This window comes from Puma concolor, chromosome B3 (genome assembly GCF_028749965.1).
Source record: "Puma concolor isolate L17-30 chromosome B3, mPumCon1.1.hap2, whole genome shotgun sequence".
NCBI lineage: Eukaryota > Metazoa > Chordata > Mammalia > Carnivora > Felidae > Puma > Puma concolor.
Genome location: NC_141672.1, coordinates 145,837,881 through 145,858,439, shown reverse-complemented (window position 1 = coordinate 145,858,439; position 20,559 = coordinate 145,837,881). Strand labels below are relative to the sequence as shown.

The 20,559-nt window shown below is 47.6% G+C and overlaps 1 protein-coding gene across 3 annotated transcripts in view; it reads left to right on the top strand.

Moving 5' to 3' along the window:
* BNC1 (basonuclin zinc finger protein 1) overlaps positions 1-20,559 on the top strand; it is a 55,742-nt gene that overhangs the window by 1,196 nt on the left and 33,987 nt on the right. The window contains exon 2 of one of the 3 annotated variants that reach the window (XM_086711708.1): positions 18,044-18,295. The exons of 1 other annotated variant lie outside the window; for it this stretch is intronic. The gene's annotated coding sequence lies outside the window, so the exon portion shown is untranslated. Of the gene's footprint in view, positions 1-17,100; positions 18,296-20,559 lie in introns of those variants that run through there. One more of the 3 variants, XM_086711707.1, reaches the window with a different exon arrangement.

Genomic DNA, 20,559 nt, shown 5'->3' with positions numbered 1-20,559 from the left:
CCACCTCCCGTATTCTAGGATGTTAACAAAAGACCTTTGCTCGATCGAGTTAGGCTCTGCCGTGGTTTTGGAGAGTTCTAGATAATTAGGTGGTAGATTCTCCTTATAACTCCAGCAATTCTTTCTAGACCCTCGAGCTTCAAGAAAAACCGAGAAACAGCTTTTAAAAATATATATACATATATATATTTTTTTTATTGCTAGCGCCACGTAGGCGATGGATCCCGCTCGGAGGTCGCTGGGGGTGGATCTTTCTTTTGTTTGGCTTCCAATGTGTGTATTTGATCCCAGCTCAGATTTACATTCAAGACATGTTGAGAGTGTGCACTCCCAGGTTGTGCGGAATGCCAGGACACGGGATCATTCCACCAGCCGTTGGCTTTCAGCTCTGTCCTTTGTGACAGATTCCAGAGCGTCTCCACCTTAAGGCAGGCGGGTCACCAGGCCGCTTCCGTGACCCCCCCCTAACCTGTACCAGGCTGCCGGCAAGCACTCCTGTCAGCATTGTTTACTCTGGCAAGACTGATGGCGTCCAGGTGGATTTCCCAACCCCCGCGCCTCCTCCCCCGGCCCGCTTCTCCCCTGCCGCCCGCAGCCGCGGCTGGCCGCGTGGTGCACTGTGCAAACCGTGCAAATCTGCAGTTTGCGGGAAGCGGCATTTCTCCCTAGTTGAACCACTGGCGTGGCTTCTGAGGACAGGAGGGCCGCCCCCGCCTCCCCCGGTGCCCCTGGCTGCCACACCAGCCCCAGAGGGTGCCCTCTGGCCTTGGCGAAAATGTGCCTCTGTGCTTTCTCCTGCCCTCGCTTCTCCCTGGGTAGAATCGCCCACCTGGGAGGGCCGTGCTGTTGGGCAGATCACCCCGGGAAGCATCTGGAGGGCCTGCTGGGGAGATGCCCAGAATGCCAGGCGCAGATGGAAGTGTGCGGGAGCCGAGCTTGGGGCCCGAGGGAAGCAGGTGGCCCCCTGGTGCACAGCAGCCTGGGGTCCCGCAGCTCCCTGGGCGGGCCACAGCCCCCGAGTCAGGACTCACTCTCAGGATGACGGTTAGGCACTGAGAAGTGTGGTCAGTCTCCAGGACATGGCGCTCAGCACTAGGGACCCACGCGTGAGTAAGGCTCCATTCACGGGACGGAGGGGCAGAGTTAAAAGATAAGAAAGCAAACGCTGAAATAACATGTTACAGAATCCAGAAAGGGAGCTGAGGGGGTGCTTGAAGGAACAAAAGGGACCAGGACATGGGGGGGTGGGGGGCAGGGAGGGTATTCGTGGCAGGAGAAATGCCATAAGCAGAGGTGTGTCCACGGAACCGTGGCCGAGGGACGTGGCTGGTGTAGGGTTCACACGTGGGGGCTGGCGATGGAAGAGGGAGCCCGAATGGTCAGGGTGGGGCCAGGAGAAGAAGGCCTGCAGGGCCAGGCAGGGGCGGTATGCAGCAGGCAAAAAGGAAACGTTCTGGAAGGATTAGCCAGGAAGGTGGCAAGGTGCCATGATCCAGGTAGTGTTCTAGAAAATTAATCTGGTATCCACGTGTACGTGGAAAGAGACTGAAAACAGGAAGCCAGTTGATGGTAGTAACCCACACGGGATTTGATAAGGCCTGCTTCACCTGGTCACAGTCTAGAGCCTTCTTCAGCCTGTCCCCCCATCCCTTTTCATGGTTAACTTCGCATCCCTCAAGTCTTGGCTTAAATGCCACTTCTTCTGGGGAGACCTCCCTGACTGACCCCAGAGTTTTGGGGGTCCATCAAAACCCACTTGCTTTGTCATAATTACCTCATTGCGTTTTGTGTGTGGTTGAAACAACAACAAATACCACATAACAATCATGCGAAGAATAGTCGCCATTTTGTGCAAATGGCACCACCATTCATCTCCAAAACTCTTTTATCTTGTAAAACTAAAACTCTGTATCCATCAACAGCTCCCCTCTTCCCTCTCCCCCATCCCCTGGCGACCACCCTTCCCCTTTCTTTGTCTAAATTTGACTACTCTTAGGTACCCCATATAATAAGTAGAATCATACAGTGTTTGCCTTCTAGTATTTCCTATTAAAATCCTGGTTATTTCACTTAGTGTAATGTCCTCAAGATTCATCCATGTGATAGCACATGACGGGATTTTTATCTTTTTTTTTTTTTTAAGAGCTTATTTATTTATTTTGAGAGACACAGAAAGTGCAAGCAGGGGTGGGGCAGAGAGAGAGGGAGAGAGAGAATCCCACGCAGGCTCTGTGCTGCCAGTGCAGATCCCGACCTGGGGCCCAAAGTCACAAAATGAGAGATCGTGACCTGAGTTGAAACCAAGAGTCAGGCACTTAACCGCCTAAGCCACCCAGGCACCCCTAGGATTTCCATCGTTTTTAAGGTGAAATAGCATTTCGTTCCATAAATATCCATAAGGGAGATATCTATATATCTGTAGGGAGAGAGAGAGATACCATATTTTGTTTACCCATTCATCCGTTCATGAACACTTGACTTTTTGTGTTTAAATAAAATGGACTCTGATAGAATAAAATAAAACAGAACAAAATAAAAATATGGGGGTGCATTCTTGTAATAAGGTCATGGATTGGGACAAGAGTCACTTACCAGAGCTCCTGTATAACAAGATGGGAAACAAAATTTATATCATATCCCCAGATTTGAGGAACATGAAAAAATCCCTCCTTTGTCTTGCACATAACAGCGCAAGTGTCCGGGTGGGTATTAATGACTTTATGCGTCTGACTTTTCTCACCTGAAACCGGCAGAATGAGCGAATGAGCAAATTCTCTGAGCCACAGTCTCCCCGGCATTCCCCATTCTGTGGCACTCTCTGGGTGGGAATACATGTGGGCGGGCTGAGTAGCTGTCACCTGCTAGGTGCATGATCCTAGAGGCTCCCGCAGAACCAGGATGCAGTCCTGGCCCCTGGAGTCTGGATTTGGCTCCTGATAGGAGCCCTGAGCCCTTTCCCTCTCAATGCCCTTCTGTTTTGTGCTCCTAGCACCAAATATTAAACCCTGCACAGGAGTCCTCCCTTCCGGGCGGGACAATGGGGAGCTAAGACAGCCATCTGAAAAGTTTATACCCTGCAGCTACAAAGCGTGAGGGGGCACATACCTGTGTCTGTACTCCCACACACGCACCCTGGGGACAAAGAAGCAAAGGAGAGAGGTTGCAGCGATACTTTGGTGACTGTGGGATGGAAAGGAGAGGATATGGGGGTAACCATCATCTCAAATCTTTTCCCTAGTCATCAGCAGGGACATCACTGCCGCCCCCACCATGTTATCGCTTTGTTGTGGCTATTACACAGATGTTTAATGAGGCAAGCGTGCACTGAGGTCCAGAGCCCCTGCTGACCTATGTCTGGTGCACTTGATTGTCCCCAGGCCCCAGTACTGCCCTTGAGCCAGAGCACAAAGTCATCAATAAATACCTCTGTCTGGGAGAACCAACCGAATCTGTATAAACAAGACCTGTGAGCTGGAAATAGCTTACACTGGGAGTTGTTTAGTAGAATGTCCACATCCCTTGCCGTAAATCTACAGTCCAGAGATCCATAAGGCATTTAGGGTGTGGTTGGGACGATAACGTGTAATGTGGTTATGCTGCTTTTCAATATAGGTGATAAAAATAGAAATTCAAAATGAAAGAACCATATCGAACACTTGCGTGTCGTAAGTGAACTTTAAAATTGTTCCTGGTGGAGCACCTGGGTGGCTCAGTCGGTTAAGCGTCCGACTCCTGGTTTGGGCTCAGGTCATGATCTCACGGTTTGTGAGTTCGAGTCTCGCATCGGGCTCCACACTGACAGTGCAGAGCCTGCTAGGGATCCACTGTCTGCACCTCCCCCATGTGCTCTCTTGGTCTCTCTCTCTCAAAATAAATAAATAAACTTGTAATTAATTAATTAATTAATTAATTTGTTCCTGGAAGTCAGAATGCCTTATTAAGATGTAGAGACACTGAAGATGTGAATGCGTACTGAACTTCCAATATAAATTATACATTTGGAAGGAGGACTCAGTCAAAATTGGGTTCACACTTTGAGTTCCTCTCTACCTCTGCAGGTGACAATGAGATAAAATGTAAAAACAGAATACTAGAAACATGTAGCCAAGCTTAGAATGCCTGGGTGGCTCAGTCAGTTTAACATCCGACTCTTGATTTCGGCTCAGGTCATGATCTCATGGTTTTTGAGTTTGAGCCCCACATCGGGCTCAGTGCTGACAATGCAGAGCCTGCTTGGGATTCTCTCTCTCTCTCTCTCTCTCTCTCTCTCTCTCTCTCTCTCTCTGCCCTTACTCCACTTGCATGTGTGCTCTCTCTCTCAAATAAATAAGCTTTATAGATACATACATACATACATACATACATACATACATAAAAATAAAAATATATAGCCAAGCTCAAAACAGAAAAGAAATACTTCCATGGACTATAAATTTATCAAAAATACTAGTTTACAAGCGGTAAGCAGAGTTGACGGGTTCAAAAGTACTCCATGAGAGACAGGAAACCAAAACCCAGGATTACTGCAAAACAGCACAGATTCAAACCCTGAGCAATGAGGTGGCTTCTCTCGGGCCCTGGATACCAGGTGGGATGTCTCCCACCTCCAGAGATACGCGGCTTTTTAAGAGCCAGGGGGCCAGGTGACAGTCGTAGCGTATTTGTTTTATCCAAAATGTGTTTATTGGAGTGGTTTCCCACCCACTCTGGTTCAGGGTGCTTTTAGTGCTGCTTCCGTCTAAAGGAGCATCCTTCTGTAAGCCTGCCTTCCTTCCTGCTGGTGGTGCATGGCTCAAGACGGTGGTGGTTTCATAGCCTCCCGGGCTCTTCACATCCGTGGAGTAGGAGTTGGGGCCCTGCACTAGGCGCTCCTTCCTTCCACTTGCTCTTCTCCTCTCCTGGGGACGTGTGGAGGAGGTCCTGCATGAGGGGCATGTTCTCATGGGGAGCTCGTCACCACCCGAAAGGCCATATTTGTTTTTCTTCAGCCTTCTTTAATGGGTAAGGGAGTCCCATGTTGATCTCACTTTTTATATAGTGATCCTAGATCCGGTCATGACTCTTGCATGAAGTTTTAAGTCAACGGTGAGTAGGTGAATTCATTCCAGCTGACATGACCGTGAGAGAGCTGCCTGGAAATGACTTTAAATGACTATCTGAGGGTCTTCCAAGGGGTAAATGAAGAATCCATACAAGCACTTAAAAAAGCTATGACACAAAATAGGTAGAAATGAAACAAGAACAGGGGACTATGAAAAAGAACTTATAATAAATTTTAGAATTGAAAACTATATTCACTAGGGTAAAAAAACATTCCTCTGTGTTGGGCACAAAAAAGTAGCAAATTGAGAGGTAGCACCAGGAATTTACACAGAAGTGAGCACAGCAAAATAAAGATAGATAACAAAGAGAGATCAGAACCCAGGTGATGGAGAGAGAGGTTCCAGCAGGTTCCAGGATAGGCCTAACAGTAGTCTGGAGGAAGAGCCTATAGTAAATGAGGTAGAATAATAGTTGGAAATGTTGGACGAGAATTTTTCCTCATATCGAAAGAATAAACATACCGAATACTGAGCCGGATAACTAAAAAACAAATCCTCCCTAGACCCATCATTAGGAAGCTGCAGAAAACCAAGGATAAAAAGGAAAAAAAGATCAAAGCTACGCCAGAAGCAAGACCTATTCTTGCAACAGAATGTTAGACCAACAGGGGTCACTCACTCACTCAGCGGTCTCAGAAGCCGAGAGATTTCTCGTAGGAAAACATGGTCCGTGTGCTGAAAGGGAAAAAAAAAAAACAAACCACCATTCAAAATTCTTCACACAGCTAAACTATCATTGGCAAGTAAGACCAAACTACAATCTTTTAAGGTCTGCAAAGTCTCAGAGTATTCGCCGTTCACAGATCCTCACGGAAAAGACTACCAAAGGACTTACTTCAGCAAGAAGAAAAGTGAACACCAGGGGCTAGAATGGCATGTGAACAAAGAAAGCTCTAACTAGGGAGACCATATATTGGTAGATTCACTTGTGGACCATAAATTTGGGCGAGAAGTTACCTTGAAGATGCTTCAGATAAGGAGGAAATGTGAAAACATGAGCCAAGACAAAGAAAGAATTCACCAGTGTGAATAAGAAACTCCTTAGTCTGCTCGAGATCTTTGTTCAACCATCCGGCAGAGGAGGGATCAGTGATCTGCACCTACTGATTGATTTATACTCCAGTCTTCTTCCAAGAAAGACTTAGGTTAGCTAACCTGAAGCTATTCCTGGTCTATCCTTCGTTTTCAGATCCAGGAGCTTCCCAAGGGAGTTGTTGGCAGTGTTTCGGTTGAACCCTTGGCGCTAATCCCAGGGAGAGCTCTCCATGTTTAAATGAATCATGGCATGTGGGGCTTTTTTAGCAATCCAGTCCCTCTAGTCTTCCAGACAGACACACTAAAGACTTCTAGAAAAACGCAAAGGAGCATGGGACCTGAAAAAACTTCTGCGGCACTAAGGAACGTGTAAGACCCCAAAGGAAAATCTTCTTCCTCAAATAAATTAACCTGAAGATAAAACTGTTTTCTGTTTCCAGTGAGATAAAGGAATTCATTATATCAATAAACAGGTCAGCATAAAAAGAGAATGCAACAAAATTATACCCATAATAGCTGAAAGCGGGTCTTCATTAAAAGCAATAAGAGCTGGGGCGCCTGGGTGGTTCAGGTCGGTTAAGCATCTGGCTTTTTTTTTTTTTTTTTTATGTTTATCTTTGAGAGAGAGAGACAGAATGTGAGTGGGCAGGGTGTAGAGAGAGAGGGAGACACAGAATCCGAAGCAGGCTCCAGGCTCCAAGCTCCAAGCTGCCAGCACAGAGCCCGATGGGGGGCTCAAAGCCACGAACTGTGAGATCGTGACCTGAGCTGAAGTCGGACACTCAACCGACTGAGCCACCCAGGCGCCCCAATATAAAATATTTTAAATGAGGCGAAAGAAGACAATAGATAAGAACAGGACACCGACCTGACAGCCAAACTGTGAATGGAACGTTCTTAATAAAGAAGGAACAGCTGATTAAGAATAGGTTATGGGGCGCCTGGGTGGCGCAGTCGGTTGAGCGTCCGACTTCAGCCAGGTCACGATCTTGCGGTCCGAGTTCGAGCCCCGAGTCGGGCTCTGGGCTGATGGCTCAGAGCCTGGAGCCTGTTTCTGATTCTGTGTCTCCCTCTCTCTCTGCCCCTCCCTCGTTCATGCTCTGTCTCTCTCTGTCCCAAAAATAAATAAACATTGAAAAAAAAAATTAAAAAAAAAAAAAGATTTGCAGAGACTTGAAAACATTAATAAGCTTGGTGCTGCTTATGAAGATATTCTTCAAGAGTGTTCAAATCATTGTGGTCAAAATTAGTGAGACAATTATTCATTGCCAGGTGACAATGGAAAAAAAATAGTGATTGTTATTGAAGTTAAGTGATGGAGTGAAGTTTAAAAATCTACGTTAGGTTTTTACCATCGACGGGGACAAAGTGTTACTGGTGTCTAAATAACGGATACAGATATTGGACCAAAAGAATAAAAAACATCTTAAGAGGATAAAAAGCAGGCATTTTGTGTTGCAGTATGCAGCTTCTCAGAGGGCTCCCACAGAGCCCTCCTCCAGGGATTCAGGTCTTTGTGAACTCTCTTATGGTGCAGTGTAAGTTGGGCCTGGTGATGCTCTTCGAACAAAGTACAGCAGAAGCGATGCACTGTCACTTCCAAGGTTCGGTAATGGAAAGACTCTGGTTTCCATCTTGCTTACCATCTCCTGCTTCCTCTGCTCCGTCCCCTGCTTGCTCTGAGCAAAGTCCCACCATGTTGTGAGCGGCCCTGTGGTTAGACCCATGTGGCAAGAAACTGAGCTCTCTGGCAAACAGCCAGCCGGGACCTGCTGCCTGCCGACAGCCACGTGAGTGAGCTTGGAAGTGGATCTTTATTATTATTATTATTATTGTTTTTTTAATGTTTATTTTTGAGACAGAGAGAGAGCGTGAGTGGGGGATGGGCAGAGAGAGGGGGAGACCCAGAATCCGAAGCGGGCTCCAGGTTCCAAGCTGTCAGCACAGAGCCCAACGTGGGGCTTGAACCCATGAACCATGAGATCGTGACCTGAGCTGAAGTCAGACGCTCAACCGACCGAGTCCCCCAGGTGCCCCAGAAGTGGATCTTTTGGGGCCTGCCAACAGCCACATGGGTGAACTTGAAAACAAATCCTTCCCCGGTTAAGATGACTACAGTCTCACTAGAGACTCTGAGCCAGAGGAGCCAGCTAAGCCACATCCTGAGACTAAAAGTTCGTTGCCTTCAGCACCTACGTTTTAGGATAATTTGTTACGCGGCAATATATACCTATCATCTGATTAGATTTTTGAGTTTAGAAGAACAGGAAAAGGAAGAAAAGAAGAGAAAAGGCCTCAGAAGGGCTTACTGTTTCTTTTTTCCACGAAGGGGAGTCAGAAGATACCAGCTTTGATGGAGGACAGAACAGAAGTTTACATGTTTCAACAAAATTATGAGTAGGGTAGACAACATAGTGATGGACTTCCAAAGAGCCAAAAGTAAACAGGGCCCCATCATATATCAGCATAACAAACAGAAAAGAAACACTAAGAAAGTAGGAAATGAGATCTGTAAAGGCAGAATGAGGGTAACATTTAGATCGGGTACTATTTTAGAGAACCAAGAGTCTCAGGTTGGTTTAAAAAAAGAGAATCCAACAATACTGACTTATTCCATAAACAAGCATCTATTGGGCACCTCCGGGGATACCTGGTGAGCCAGGCGGACTCCATGTAAACAGGCAATTGCAACACAGAGTTGAAAGTGCAAACCACCAGAAGAGTACAGGACATGAGAGTTGATTGATGTGACTCTTTCCACCTTGGTATTGTTAACCGTTTCTGTTTGGAACTATCCACATTCTCCTCCAAGTGGCCTTCCAAGATTCCCAACCCCTAACACACATACACACACAGGACTGCAATGAAAATTTTTAATTCACTGTTATTAGTTGTGACAGATTAAACAGAGTATGCAACAAAGAAGAATTAGAGAATAGAGACTATGGATAATGCAATGTTAAGGTAGAATTAGTAGATGAAATTTCATAAGCAGAAACATCATTTCTGACAAAGCCCTCACAGTAGATTCAAGCAAGTAGGAATTACACCAGCCACAGTCTCTGGTCATAGGGTCACAAAGTGAGAAATCATCAGTTAAAGACACAAAAAAAAAGCCATCGATTAACTGGAAAGCCTTATATAATATCTGGCTCAAAGGGAAATAGTGTAAGAAGAGATGGGTTAGAAAAAATGGTTGTGGAAACGTTACACAAGAAGACAGAAAATGAGAGTAAAGATATACATTGAACTTACAGGAGGAAATTCATTTCTTTTAAGAATTTAGCATTCGGGGCACCTGGGTGGCGCAGTCGGTTAAGCGTCCGACTTCAGCCAGGTCACGATCTCGCAGTCCGGGAGTTCGAGCCCCGCGTCAGGCTCTGGGCTGATGGCTCAGAGCCTGGAGCCTGTTTCCAACTCTGTGGAGACTCTGTCTCCAACTCTGTCTCCCTCTCTCTCTGCCCCTCCCCCCGTTCATGCTCTGTCTCTCTCTGTCCCAAAAATAAATAAATAAACGTTGAAAAAAAAATTTAAAAAAAAAAAAGAATTTAGCATTCAACTAAACCTTCCAAAATTAAAATGAAAAAGAAGTCCTATGGGGTGCCTAAGTGACTCGGTCAGTTAAGCATCCAACTCTTGATTTCAGCTCAGGTCATAATCTCACAGTTTGTGAGATTGAGCCCCACATCAGGCTCCTCAAAGACAGCACAGAGCCTGCTTGGGTTTCTCTCTCTCTCTTTTTGTTTCTCTCTCTCTCTGCCCCCACTCAGGTGCATGCACCTGCACTCGCTCTCTCTGTCTCTCTCAAAAATAAATAAACTTGGGGCGCCTGGGTGGCTCAGTCGGTTGGGTGACTGACTTCGGCTCAGGTCATGATCTCACAGTCCGTGAGTTCAAGCCCCGCGTCGGGCTCTGTGCTGACAGCTTGGAGCCTGGAGCCTGTTTTAGGTTCTGTGTCTCCCTCTCTCTCTGACCCTCCCCCGTTCATGCTCTGTCTCTCTATGTCTCAAAAATAAATAAACGTCAAATAAAAAAAAATTAAAAAAAAATAAATAAAAAAGAAATTCTAGGGAAAATGAGAGGAAGGAAATAAGAAAGCTGAAAGAAGCTGATCCTCTGAAGAAACAAATAACATCAACAAGATAGTAGCAAATCCAGTTAAGAGGAGGGGGGAAGCAAAATTAGAATTGAGAAAATCGCCATAACGAGAGCGATAACATATTTTTAAGTTTTACGTAATGGTACAAATCTATGTGCTTTTGAATTTTAAAATAGCAGTTAGATGGACGTTGCTCCCTAAGTGAATAATTGAAATCAAAGAAACAAGACACTTAGATGAATACGAATAGGAAAAAAATTGTAAAAACAAAATCTCAACCCGTGTCACCAGGTATCAGGAATAAGTGAATATAAAGGAGGGTCCTGTCAAATCTTAGAAAAGCAGATCGTTTGTGTGTTAGAAAATTTTTTTACTTTTCATTTTTTTAAGTAGCCTCCCCACCCAGCGCGGAGCCCAGGTTGGGGCTCAAACTCACGACCCTGACATCGAGATCTGAGCTGAGATCAAGAGTTGGACGCCTAACCAACTGAGCCACCCAGGTGCCCCGGAAAACCTCTTTGATGGCCCTGGGAAAGCGGGAAGCTACCAGTTGATTGCACAAAAGAAACGTGTCCGTGGAGTCCAGACTTCTTTGATTTCCATGCTGTAGGCCAATTTCCCTTACACGAAAACCTAAGATGGGATAGAATGCCATGGGACACTGACCTCTGCAATTCAGTCCCTCAGTAGCCACTTATCGAGTGCCTATAACTGAGCACAGGTGGTACCCCCAAGCACCGTGCTAAACCCCGGGAAATATGACAAGTAAGATATGATCCTTGCCATCCAGGAGCTCCCAGGGTATTCTCAGAGTGCAGCAAGGAGTGGGGACATCTAGCCCAGCATGGGAAGGGAAAACGGGGTTCCCAGCAAAGACTCCTCAGAGGACAGTGTGCTTGAGCTAAGTCTCAAAGAACCAGAAGGGAGGTGTGGGGAGCGATGTTCCAGCTGAGTGCGTGAGGCCATCCCACGCTGCCTTAGAACTATGCCTCCCGTCTCTCGTGTTGTATTCAGCGGGTTGAAACCAAACGAGGCAGTGTGAATCATAAAAAAAGCAAGTGGCTGTGGACAGAACCCGAGGAGCATGAAAGGGCAGGTGGGGGAGGAGCCCACGGAGGCCGTGGAAACTACCAGGCAAGAGAGGAACAAAGAGAGCCAAGAACCCAGGGCGCATGGCGTGCAGGGAGACTGCGGTCGGCAGAGACCAGTGGGTACGAGGGAGGCAGGTAACACGCAACTAGATCAGAAACCAAGGATGGAGGGGCGCCTGGGTGGCGCAGTCGGTTAAGCGTCCCGACTTCAGCCAGGTCACGATCTCGCGGTCCGTGAGTTCGAGCCCCGCATCAGGCTCTGGACTGATGGCTCGGAGCCTGGAGCCTGTTTCCGATTCTGTGTCTCCCTCTCTCTCTGCCCCTCCCCCGTTCATGCTCTGTCTCTCTCTGTCCCAAAAATAAATAAACGTTAAAAAAAAAAAAAAAAGAAACCAAGGATGGAGAGAGACAGCAAGTGTGGACGAGGAGGAAAAGCTTGGGCAAGGAGAGAAAGTGGAGGAGGACTGAGGTCAAGGGAGTATTCTGGTTTTTGCTTCCAAGGTTGTCTCAGATATTTGCTGCTGCATACCAAACCACTCTAAAACTTTGTTTTTTAATTTTTTTTAATGTTTGTTTTTGAAGGAGAGAGAGAGAGAGAGCGCGCGCAAGCGGGGGGAGGGGCAGAGAGAGGGGGAGACACAGAATCCAAGGCAGGCTCCAGGCTCTGAGCTGTCAGCGCAGAGCCCGATGCGGGGCTCGAACTCACGCACTGTGAGATCATGACCTGAGCCGAAGTCGGATGCTTAACCGACTGAGCCATCCAGACTGAGCCCCTAAAACTTACGACTTAAAACAAGGATTTGTTATTTCTCAGGCTTCTGTGGTTGAATGCAGCAGCTCTCCTGCTGGTCTCCCCTTTGGTCACTCTTGGGGCTGTATGCAGCTGGTGGGTCATCTGCTTGGGAGGGTTGGGACACTCGGCTTCTCCACGTGGTCTCAGGACCTCTCTCCCAGAGTGGTCGCTCCTACGCCAGGGCCTCTTCCACGTGAGCATTCTCTTCAGCAGGACAGTCTGGACTTCTTACAACATGGTGGCTGGGCTCCAAAAGGGAATCATCCAAGAGAGATAAGCTCAGTATGCACGCACTTACCAAGGCTCTGCTTGTACCCCACCTGCTAATGACCTTTTAGGCAAAGCAAATTACATGGTCAAGCCTGGGGTCCACCTGGGAGGGGACTACCCAAGGGTGTGCATACAGAGAGACCTGGGGATCTGTGAACACAATCGTCCGCTGGCAGGGTGGTTTTTGTCCCTTAATATGGGACAGAGTTAAAAATGTTTATAGCCAGACCCCAAACTAATTGAAAGGGAGACATTGAAGATACAGTAGAGATTCTTACTAACAGGGTCCCGGAGGGTGCATTCGGTGGGGGCAGGGAGAGGAGCACCATCATCTGAGACTGGAGGAAGAGAGATTAAAAACAGGTATGGGTATGTTTTGGTTAAATCGCTGAGGGGAGTTAAAGGGGGAGTTGTCCATGGAAACGTGGCACCAGGGTAGAGACACGTGGCCCCAGGGTACCATCTGTGGTAACACCAACTCCACGGCCATCTTGCTCCTTCATCCACACTCATGTTGAAGCTGAGGAGGCTGACTGTAGTATCGATCCAAGTTGAGAATTTGGCTGTGGGGTGCCACGGGAGGATAGTGACCCCAGAGAATTGAGGGTTACCGGAGAGAGTCATCTGGAGATCTCGATAGGTTCAAAATACGCTCCAGGGTGACTGGAGATGTGAGAAAGAAGGTGAAGCCCGAGGAGGTCCAAGAATCGTAGGGCTGGATTACGGACGGGCAGACCACATGAACATTGAAATCCAGGAATTAGCGAAGGTCCGGGCGGGGTGTAAAGGTCTAAGCCGGTCCCCAGGGGCAGCAGGGAACACAGCCCTGCCGAGGGGCCGTTCGTGGGAGCAGAGACTGTGTCTGCGGTGTCCTCGGGCATCACTGGGGTGACGGGCACATCTAAGGCACTCAGTCGTCATAGCTTTGGTGGAATAAACAACTGACTTGCATCCCCAGTTTACGGATGAGAAAACCGAGGCTCCGAAAGGCAAAATGTGCTGCTCAAAGGTACAGCCTGTGTTCGGCCAGCCAGAGCTTCCTTCCTCCTTATAAAACCACACTGGGTGTGAATTTCCTTCTCAGCCCTCCCAGAGGCAGCCCATGGCTTGATTACCTCAAAACTATTTAAATGGCATTTGTCATTCTTTGGGTGCTGGGATGGAATATCCTGAAGTCAAATGAATAAAGGGAGTGGTAAAAAAAAAAAAAAAAAACCCTGCCTTGAGGGATTTACTCACTTATTGGAAATACATCACATGTATTTTCAAGGCACATCTAAGGAAGCTGGTCCTGTAACTGTATCCTTGCCAGCTTGCCAACATCCCGTTGTTCTCTCTTTTTCCGCCGTTGGGGTCTCATCTTTGTTAAGACTCCGAAAAATGAGAGAAACGCACACGCAATGGCTGTCCGCCTATGGTCACCGTAGATTTTTTTTTTTTTTTCCACAGACTCTGTAGGACTAAAGAAATTAGTTAGCCTTCAGCTGAGCAGGTCTGAGGCTCCTAAGGCCTTCCTATTTTCCTTCAAGAAAAATGAAAACATCTCCCCAAAGGCTATCGTCCGTTATGGAATCCAACTTAAGAAGGAGGGTGGTGACATACTCCTCTTTCCCACCGGACCAAAATTTCAAAGCTTCCGATGTGTGGTAAATCTAACCGGAGATAAAGATTTGCAGGTGTTTCTTGCATGAAAGCAAGAAGGGCAGATGTATCTGGAACGTGCTTCTAACCAAATGGGACATCTGCAATCCATTAGGGGTGTCCCGAAAAGAGAAAGTGAGAGGTGAGGTTCGAGCAGAAAGCCCGCTCGGCAGAAACGCAAGCGTGAGGATGTGTGTGGACCTTCCCGCCAGGATCTGAGGACACAGAGGCTCTGAAAAAGGTCACCTTGCCAGGGGTGAGCGCGCATCTCTCCCCAACACCCGAGTTCCTCTTCTTTCTTATCTTCCATCAAGCCATCTTTAAAATGTCAGGGCCTTCGCGCTTCCCAAGTACACCTACACGTTTTAGTGTTTAAGACTTGGCAGGCACCTCAGATAAAGAGAACATTCCCCGCTTCGAGCGTGCAGACTTGGCTTTCCCAGCCCTCATGAAGGACGACCCGTGTCCTGACTCGGCTTCTCACGCTCCAAAGGAACAGAGGAGAACTGTCACCACGGGCATTACTCGCGGGTTACTCACTGGCTGTTATGCGCCCTGCTTCAGACTCCCAGGAAAACCACTAGCTTTTATGGAAGCGTGTATAGCAGAAGCCGGTTGCAAAAGACCCGTGGCTGTGAAAATGATTTGAGGGTGTGTGATTCCAGAATGGTCATCAAGAAGGTCACTGGATTTTGTTCCTACGTAGGATCTCTGCCCAGGGCTCGCTTTTGGCCCCTTGTTCTCGGCCCTACGTTGAACTTCAGGGAGTGGGCCCCAATTGAGCGTGACCTATAACAGGTGCTCCTCACATGGGTTCCTTCAGTGAGCATACCAGGTCCGTTCCCTGCGTCGTGGCTCTTATTTGCTCACTGGCCTTTTGATAAACCATTAGTGACGGGGCCTTCTGTTAATTACTAAACTCCTGGTGACAGACAAAAAAAAAAAAAAAAAAAAAAAACGGCCTGTTGAAACTTGTGTTGTAATTTGAGGATTAGAAGCCACACCTCTGGGAAACGTCAGTATCAAAGCTGATTCGGTGTCAAAGACAAGGTGTTAGAAGCCACGGGTTGACAAAGTGGATTTCCAAGTGCAGTTAGCAATTACGTTTGTAGAAGTCCTCAATTATGCCATTTACAAGAAGGTACTTTTAAGCAGCTACAAGTCAGGAATGTGTTTTTAAATCTCTTCATTTATACACGGATGGGTAAAGCCCACGTTTATGGAGCATCTGCTGCTACAAAAGTGTTAGCTGCACTGAAAATCAGCAGACCCTACTCCCCAAAGTCCAGGAAGACGAGTCTTTTCAAGAATTAAAATATGTGGTCCGTACATTTCTGGAAAATACTTACGATCAAGGAGAAGACCATGACTACAGCATCGGTGTGCTCTGATTAGAAGAATCTCCTCACTTGGCCCAGGGTTTGTGGATCACCAACGTCATCTAAAAGGAAAAGAACGAAGACTGTTATCACAGAGGGTACTTGGTATTTCATTCACCCTTCAGCCCAAACTATTCTTCTGGTAAAACTGAATTAAGTTTCTATATCCATTGAAAAGCTTTCTACTGGAAAAAACAAACAAATGAAAATGTCAAATTGGCTTAAAATGATAACAGTGATTTAATTATTCACAAATTGAAAAGGCCAAAGGCTTCAGGCATGGTTTGATCAGGGCTTCAGGTGACTCCACCCACAATTTCCCTCAACTCTACTCAACTCCATGTGTCAGTGCTGTTCCCTTCTGATTTTCCTTTATTGTGACAAGATGTTGCCAGCAACGACAGGGACCACGTGGTTTTTGAGGTTTTTTTTCTTCAAGACTATAGGAAAAGAAGAACTTGGCTTCTCATGACCATCAGACAAAAGTCCTGAGCTCTGAGCTGATTGGGCCATTCTGGAGCCAATCCCTGTGGCCAGAAAAACACCTGGGTGCTGATTGGTTTACGCATGTTACCTACACCAGTCAACCTGTGGGATTGAGGTGGGGTACCACCTAGAGGATGTGGCTGCTACCTGCTAGGGGAGAAATGAAATGGAGATTGAAAAGGCAATTCTAGCGTAGATAAAGTCTGCTACAGTCCTTTTTCATCCACAGACTCTGGATCACTAACTGATTTTTGTTCAATATCAGATACAAGCTCTGTAAAGAGAAATCTATTTCCTCTATAAACTTGCTAAGTCAGATATTTAAAGATGGCTTTCCTTTTTCAAACACATAACAGAATGGGTTGACTCTGCGTTTGTTTTTTCGTAGTCTCTTTGCCCTGAAGAATGCACTGAAAACCCCAAAGAAATGTTTTTTAAAGTTGGGTATAAGTGAATAATTGAGAATTATTTTAAATCTGCCCTTGGATAGCCCATCGTCCCTAACCCTTTCTTCTCAACTTCCAAAAGCAACATGAAGCTGATTTGGAATTCTCGGCTATGAGAATAGCCCAAATAGTCTCTCCTTCAGTTTGGATAAGGGGTTACTAAATGTGCAGAAGATGCCATGTTCCAAGGTATAATGAGCCTTAAAACTTTTCTTCTGATGCACATTCACCAGCCTCTGGAAAACTTATCAAAGTAGTGCCTGTCCTGTCCTCGTAAAACTCACCCCAGATTCATCAACTCAGTATGCAAAGTGCGGGGCTTTTCAATAACTAAGCATCTCCTCTACACTTCAGTTAGAAATAGAGCCCCTTTGGGGCGCCTGGGTGGCGCAGTCGGTTAAGCGTCCCGACTTCAGCCAGGTCACGATCTCTCGGTCCGGGAGTTCGAGCCCCGCGTCGGGCTCTGGGCTGACGGCTCGGAGCCTGGAGCCTGTTTCCGATTCTGTGTCTCCCTCTCTCTCTGCCCCTCCCCCATTCATGCTCTGTCTCTCTCTGTCCCAAAAATAAATAAACGTTGGGGGGAAAAAAAAAAAAAGAAATAGAGCCCCTTAGGCACCTGGGTGGCTCAGCTGGATAGGCGTACGACTCTTGTTTTCAGCTCAAGTCACGGTCTCACGGTTCGTGGGTCCGAGCCCCTCATCGGGCTCTGCACTGACAGCTCAGAGCCTCCGTGGGATTCTCTCTCTCTCTCTCTCTCTCTCTCTCTTCTCTCTCTTTCTCTCTGTGTCTCTGTCTCTCAAAATAAATAAATAAACTTAAAAAAAAAATTAGAAATAGAGCCCCTTAAGTTCAGAGATTGAGTAGTAAAAAAATTGGAGGAATAAATGAAGTGTCCAGGGAGGAGCCTGCCTGTGATAGTTTCCTCCCACCGCCTTGCTGAGGGGAGAATGAGCTGTTTAGAGAGCAGGTCACAGACTTCGTATGACTGCGGTTAGGCCACGGAGGACAGGCTGGCTTCACCCGCCCCAGACGTATCAAAACAGCGGTAGCCAAATCTGCCACATTTTCCCCTGAGCCTTACACTTGGAAGAACCATCATCAGAAGCTTTCCACTTGTCCGTGTCGGAGATGAGTACCCTCTCCTGATCGCAGAGGGTGCCCCGATGCCCTCAAGTTGCAAACCCCAGGCACGTGCGTCCAGGGAAGCCACTGGGTAGAATCAGGCCTGGGTTTGTGTTGAGTTTGGAATTTACGATTGTTATTTATCACTCTTCCCCACGGACATCGCCTCCTTGAGACTTGGCAGTCTTGTCTATCAAAAGCCAAAAGCGCATTCCTCTCTGTGTTAGCGGGACCTGCAGCCCTTTCCGGTCCCTTCAACCCCTCACCTTGTGTGAAAGGTGAAGGAGGGGGGTCACTTCTCTGCCACCAAAACCCCGTGCCACGTTTGGAATGGCTTCCTGTCTCTCTCTCGATAGGGAGAGCCCAGGGACTGGAGGAGGGAGCTTGCGACACCTGAGCCAGACCTGTGGCGGGCCGGCCTGCCCCCCAGCAGGCAGCTTGGCCCGAATGCTGCTTAGTCAGGCTCCCAGGCAGAGCTGAGCTGTGGATGTGCCCGGACCTGCCGCCACCAGGTGTCTGCGTCTGGGCTGGGAGGTGACGGCACAACTGTGACTCCTGCCTCCTGCTGTTTCCCAACAGTGTCCCCAGAAGAATGTGGAGGACCCAGGCCAGGCCACCTCGGGAAGCCTGACAGAGCCACAGTTCTCTGGCCGCGCTGCAATGTCAAAAGACTTTGTCAGCGTGCGCCCATGACCCTCACGCGGTCCTGCCCGCACCCCCAGGGCTGGCTCCGCCCCCGAACCAGAGTGGGCTCGGGTCTGAAGCAGCTTCCGGCCTGGCTCCTGTGATATGCAGTTTCCAGCATTCATTCCCAAACCTCCATAGCTAAAGGTGTTTCTTTTCTCTTTAATACAACGATCCCATGATTAAAAATGCCTTTTTGGGGGGGGTGCCCGGGTGGCTCAGTGGGTTAAGCATCCGACTTCGGCTCAGCTCGTGATCTCACGGTTCACGGGTTCCAGCCCCGCATCGGGCTCTGTGCTGACAGCTGGGAGCCTGGAGCCTGCTTCGGATCCTGTGTCTCCCTCTCTCTCTGTACCTCCCCTGCTCACGTTCTGTCTCTCTTTCAAAAAATAAATAAACATTTTTTAAAATGCCTTTTTTTAATTTAAAAAAAAATCTTTTTTTCAAATTCGTTTGTCGCTGCTGGGGAAAGTTTTCTTGTGAGAATTAGCTTCCCAAGGAGAAAGCTATCCTGCATTTAACAGAATTATGAACAACTACAGCAAGCCTTCCCAGAGTGTAAATGTTGGAAAAGCTTATTAGCCCGTTAGTGGACTTTGCTAGGCAACACAAAAAGGTCATTACTAATCTCTGTGTGGCTGTTGACAATTCAATGTGCAGTTCAGACAGGCTGCGAGCCGTTTCCCCTCAAGAGTGATACACACGCCACAGAAGTTTATTGCACACCTACTAGGTGCTAAGCCCAGGCCTCAAGAAGACATCACCGCATGGAACAGTAGGTGCAGATGAACAGCACGTCGGCCAGGTTCAGCCTGCAAACGTATTTTGTGTGACTCACACCATATCTATCAAAAAATTTGAATTTGTTGCCAACTTTTAAATATCAGAATATTTCCACCTTCTCTTGAAAACTCAGGAAACCTGGCAAAACCGAGCTCACATTCCTGGCTGATGGCAAGTAAAGTAACAACTGCCTGCTTCAGACGGCACTGGCTCTCGGTTCACACGGCCCCGCACCTGCCCTGCCTCCCTCTGACTTAACCTGCCTGGCGCCCCAACATTAGTGGGTATTTCTCAGGATACAGGGTCTCAGCACACCCACACGCAGGGACAGACCAACCCAAGACAGCTCCACAAGAACGGGTCACAGGGATTTTCTGATTTTGTGTCTTCTCAACTTTACCTCTTTTTAAATTTTTTTAATGTTTATTTATTTTGAGAGAGAGAGAGAGAGAGAGAGCATGAAGGGGGGAGGGGCAGAGAGAGAGAATCCCAAGCATGCTCTGTGCTATCAGCAGAGAGCCCCACGAGGGGCTCGAACCCACAAAACCGTGAGATTGTGACCTCAGAGCCGAGATCAAGAGTCGGATGCTTAACCGACTGAGCCACCCAGGCGCCCCAACTTTTCCTCTTTTTAATAAAGATTTTTTTTTTTAAATCCCTGGTAATGTAAAGTGAGGGGAGACATTCTGTTTTGAGTCTGGACCTACTGATTCCCTGCAGGCCGGTCAGGTTTGTCATATTTGAAGAGACGCTTCTGCTGATCCTGATGGTGTGCGTTGGGAGAAGTAGACTGTTTTGAGGTTTTCGAATTACTTATTGCCAAAAATCCTCCTTGTGTTTTTAACCAGAAATAAACGGGTTGATCCTACTATTTGTTGCCAGTGGAAGTTTTTACTAAAATCAATGTAATTCAGTTGGAACCAACACAAAGATGCTGACCAAAACGTTTCCACTGGGCAGATTAAAAGTACTTCCATGGGCCACTGCCTGGGACTTAGACATTTTGGGATATTTGTAATAAGCATATATGGCCATTCAGTAATACCGCAAACAAGGACTCCTCTGGTAACAAATTTAAATTAATCCAAAAGCCAGCTTTATGTGCAGCAGAAAGGAAGGGAAGAGAGCAGCGTTTGTAGAACAGAGACCATCCTATTTAGCCCCCACCAATCTGGCCAGGGACAGGGTTTCATACCTACTTTTACAGACAAGGACAGTGAGGCCAAGGAAACGGACTTCCGCGGCTGGTTTCCAATTGCTGGGAACTGGCTACACCTGGGTCATCCCCACCCCAAACCCTGAGCTTTGCCGGCTACGGCAGCTCACAGCACGGAGGCCACAGAGGTGAGCAAGGACCGAAGAAGTTGAGACGAGGACATATCCCAGCCAGGCTGGAGAACGTCAGAAGCACAGTAAGACAGGCAGATACAAGCGGTGCAGGGAAGGGTTGGCGGGTGGGGGGACAGGCTTCTGAGGGGCAGTGGCACTCGAGGAAGGCCTTGAAGGGTGCGCTGTGTCGCGACAGGCAGAGAGGAGCAAGAAGGCCTGAATGCTGAACCCTGGTGGGGACGGGGGAGTCCGCAGAAGAATGGAAGGTGAGCAGTCTAGGTGTGGAATTCAGCAAGCAA